The following is a 5,001-nucleotide window of genomic DNA, read 5'->3' on the forward strand; positions in this document are numbered from 1 at the left end:
TGATAACTGATTGATTCTTTTCTTAGATTCGGATCTAAACAAACGCAGCATGATCCAGGGATATGCCTCTTGGCTCCAGTTTGCAATATTGTAAACTTACCTTACGAGGATGCATTTGTTGTTCGTACCACGACATAAGTTTGTTTGCACAGCCAGGGCCCACCCATTTATGTGATCTGGCAGAGTCCAGGCTTCCTTAGGAAGACTGAGGTTCTTTTCAAAGCTGGAGTTGTCCATGAGTGAGGCGCTGCTCCATGCAGGGCCAGTGTGCTTCAGCCAGTCGAGAGGAGCTCGTGTCTCCACAAAGCCAGGCGAGAAGTCTGGAATGCTCTTAACATGCTGTTCCATTTTAAACAGCCTCCTACATTTTGTCTCTTAAAATCGTGCTCGGGCTTCCCTGGTGGCGCAGTGGTTGAGAGTCCGCCTGCCGATGCAGGGGACACGGGTTCGTGCCCCAGTCCGGGAAGATCCCACATGCCGCGGAGCGGCTGGGCCCGTGAGCCATGGCCGTTGAGCCTGCGCGTCCGGAGCCTGTGCTCTGCAGCGGGAGAGGCCACAACAGTGAGAGGCCCACATACCACATACCACACACAAAAAAAAAAAAAAAAAAAAAAAAAATCGTGCTCCACATCTTCCCGGGCACTGGTGGGAGCTTCCCTGGGTAAGCAGCAGCGCTTCGATTCTGCTTCCAGGGCAGCCGCGTGCCTTCCCAAACACGGCTTCTAGCAATGTGTGTAGAAACGCAGCCTAAGAATTCCCATCCACCCTGCAGAAGAGTTAACAGTGATACCCAGGCTCCTCTCCATCCTCGAAGATTTACCGGGAAGGTTCGGTTACTGGAGGCTGGAAACATTCACAGGCACGTCTGGACACCCTGCTGTAACGCACATGGTCTGTGTGAGGTGGGGTATCTCTGCTGCCTACTTGAGTTCAATCCTGAGTGATAATACCTGAAACACTGCCTTTTTTCTATATATATTAAAATATTCAGCTATTAAGAATAAATCATTTTGTATTATCAGTGGAGTGTTTTATACTTTATGGGAAGCCCTATCTGCTGCTACTATTTCTTTCGGTCCTTTTTTTCCTGATTTACAGATGATCCAGTTACTCTCAATACCTGCTCCCCCCACTCCCGCCATGTTCATCCTACATATTAGTTTCCACTCTTCAGAACAAAATATTTGCAAACAATATTCCTCTATTCTGGTTATTTGCCTCTCCCAGACACTTACCTGTGAAATGGGTAGTAGGTGTGTTCTGGGGCAAGTTATCTAACTTAATTGGAGCCTCCTTGGTCCGGACTGTAAAATGGGGATAATTATACCTACTTTGCAGAGATTTGGTCAGATTAAAAGTCTTGCATCTGTTAATTCCAGCGAAGTGTCACACATAATAGGAATGAAATAATAACAGCTTTTCTAACACCTCTGTGGCTTCATATTACATTCACATCCTGAACTTGAACTAAGCAAGAGAGGCCCCACCACAATCCACGCCAAAATCCAGCCACCACCTGGGTGCTCACTTTTGTCAGCCCAGTGCCGTGCGGCCTTCTTTACCTGCAGTCTCTCGTTTTATCCTCAGGACCAGCCTGTGAGGCCAGAGCTGCCATCACACTCGTTTTCTAGAATGAGGGAGCAGACTCGAAGGAGGTTACGTAATTTGCCTGCATTGGCTGTGTAGGGTTTGTCACATAGCAGCCCAGGGTGGAGCTGGCGTTCAGACCCCCGAATCTGTCTCCGGGCCCGGCTATCCTCTTAGCCTCGGCCTCACCCTCCCGCTCCAGGCTGGATAAGGCAGCTGCCTCCATCTGCCAAAGGTAGGGAGCCTGGTCCTACCGCACACTGTATGTTGTCCCTCTTTTCTCCATTCCTCCAAAAGGCGCAGCCTTGCCTCCCTGCTCCTTTCCCCATGGATTAAGTTGCATTGGGGTTTGACTCAGTGTCCTAGACCACACGGCATTCACTGATCCACGTCACTTCCTTACGTCCCCGGGATAAGCCTCACTCGTACCATCCACCTCCCTGTAATTCCTTACAGAAGGCATGCACAGAATCTCGACTTACATTTAGGGAAGCCATATAGGGAAGCCGCTGTCATGCTAAAGAAACCACTTGATTTAATTGTCCGTTTACAGCAGCAGCTGAGGCTGTGTGCACAGGAAGGCCACGTGCCACCCAGAACTGTCGGTGGCAGGGCGGGAGCTGAGCAGAGGACAGTGACTGTTTCCCATATCCTCGAGCTTTTGGTTTTACGTACATTGTGCTCCCCCGTTCTGTGAATACGTCGTTCCTGCCACACTCAGTCAGCCTCCACTCCTGCTGTATTTTCAGTAGCTCGTTCACGTACAGGAGAAGAGGAAATTGAAACACAGCAGGCTGCTTCTGCACCTCCTTTCCTGGTTAGGCAGGCAGTGGGCTAGCTGAGAACAGAATCCCCCAGGATGGCCTTTCGGTGTCTTCACTAGAAGGTCCTTCCGTTCCCCAGACCGACCAGGGGTATTTTTTGGTAACTTCTACCAGTTGACTCTTACTTACTGGCATAATGGCTCATTTTTCAACACTACAAGAGAAAAAGTTAATGGTGTGACTTTTAGTGAATTCAAATCCTAAGAAAAATCCTAAATTGTCTAGGGCACCATAGGAGATGGTTAGCTGGCTTTCTGAGGAACGTGATGGATTCTGCTCATAAATGAAGCTCCATTTCTGGCCTGAAAAAGGCCTTGAGATTCAAGCCCCATCATCACTAACCCAAAGAACAGGGCTGTGGACGCATAAAGACCAGGAAATCCATCGTGTGAGGAAGGCAAGGCCTGATGGTACAATTCTCTTGCAGACTAGAGGCAAAGGTCAGGACAGTTCAGAGGCCATCTCATGAAAGTGTAAAACATGATTTTCTTCCTGAGGAACCAGAAGATAGCAACCAAGAAATGTAAGGTGTGACACATTCCCTTCCTTACCAAGCCACCCCTTACCAAGACTGTGCCACGTCTTAAGGCTGTTATGTATAAATAACTCAAGGGATCGTTAGGCAGCAAAATAGTGCATGAAAGATGTTTAACTTATTAGCCTTTTAAAGAAATAAACAGTCTTGTCTGGCAGGAGATGCAAATAAGATTAGGTTACTGAGACCTTAAAATTGGAACAACTTGGTCTCCCAGCTGAATTCCCCCATTCTCTCTTAATTTGCACTCCTAAACCTCAGTCCGATTTTATCTTGCTAATCACCCCTCAGTCTCGCCCTCAACAGAGCAGTAGCCCAGCTCATCACCACTCACCCTGTAACACGGGCCCTGCTCCAGGGCCCTGAGCCCCAGGCAGTAAGTGACTGGGGGCTCCTGTGGCCTCATCTGAGGGTGGAGAAGCAGACGCTCTTTCGGGGAAGGGGGCTTGTGAGGTTCCCAGGCAGAAGCAGGAGGTGCCGCACCCACTGGCCGGATGACAAGCTGCAGAGAAAGTGAAGCCAAGAGGAAACATTATAGACACTCCCTGTGTACAAAGAGGGCAGGGACTCCGGCCAGGTGTTCAGACTGAAACCAGGTTGTGAAATGCCTTCGTTTACACCTTAATTGCCAAAAGCATACCTTGTGATGGACGTTAGAAATGGGCTTGTGAATTCCCCAGTGTTGACGATCGCTTCCCACCCGCTGTCAGCAATCCCACTGGGAACCAGCAGGGGTCGCCCTCCTCCTGTGCCAGCGCCATCCCAGCCTATGGCTGTGTACAGAACCCCTAATTAACAAGAGCTCGGTTGCTCCGCCCAGTGTTTGTGCTCCCTCCCCCTCTTTGGCCTCTGTCAGACTTTACTGGCAGGCCAGCATGCAGACATCCCCACAGGGACCAGCAAGCTTTTTCTGCAGAAGCCCAAACAGTAAATATTTTCAACTTTGCGGGCCATCTGGTCTGTTGGAGCTACTCAACTCTGCCATCGTAAGCATGAGAACAGTCAGAGACAGTATGTAAATGATGAGCTCGGCCCTGTTCCAGTGAAACTATTTATGAGCACTGGAATTTTCATTTCCACACATCGCAAAATGTTACTTTGGATTTTTTTGTCACCACCTTTAAAAAGACATTTTTAGCTCCCAGGCTGTACAGAAACAGGCAAAAAGCCAGATTTGACCCCACAGGCTGTGGCTTGCTGACCCGGAATGGAGGCTCTCATATCAAGACTTGGTATCAGTGGGAGGTGGATCTGTTCCCATAGGGACCAGGCACAACCAGGATGGCCCTGATTCAGAACAACTCTGGACCACAAGTCCTCAGCTAGACCCCAGGTTCTTGAATAAAAACCACACGTGTTCTGCAGCTAAGGAGAAGGAAAGCCTCAGGGGCCGAGGCCTGAAGCAGAGACGATGGAGGTCCGAGGGGGTCTGGGAGGAGTGATCCCGTATATGTGCCTTTCCCAGGATCCGGGAGCAGATAGTGTGAGAGTGAGGGCATCTGGGAAGAGTGCAGGGCTGGGGAGCAAGGGTTCTCCAGGGAACCGTGCAGTAAAGGCGTGAGCCACATCTGCCCCCCTCCTACCTGCACTCACCTTCAGGTAACTTGGGTTGAATAAAAGATTCATCTTGGGGCTGAGGGAGGCATGGAGAGACATAGTTACAGCCGGGCTCTAGGCACCACCCAACTCACTGCTCATTACCATGTCCTGCACCAGCCTGATGCAGGTTGCCTGTTCTCAGAGCCCCACAGTGAAGGAGCTGGCACCCCAGCCAGGGAGAATTGCAGAGGATGAGGGTGGCGGGTGGGTAGGTGTTGAATGTCTCTACTCCTGTTTCTAAGAGCTATACACCCATCCCCAGCAATGGATAGACACTAACAGGATGGATTAGAGTTCAGTGCAGCCCACAGCACCAGGAGGGGTGGGCGTAGGGTGAGCGAGAACACTGTGGGTAGGTGCTCGCCGGACACTTTACTCCCCGCCTCAGGCCAGTGAAGGTACAGAAGGATCTAGGTCTGGAAGCCAGAGTGAGCCCAGCGCTCAGGGGAGTCACGC

Source organism: Mesoplodon bidens (genome assembly GCF_964165515.1).
Source record: "Mesoplodon bidens genome assembly, chromosome: 19".
In the NCBI taxonomy this organism is placed as follows: Eukaryota; Metazoa; Chordata; class Mammalia; order Artiodactyla; family Ziphiidae; genus Mesoplodon; species Mesoplodon bidens.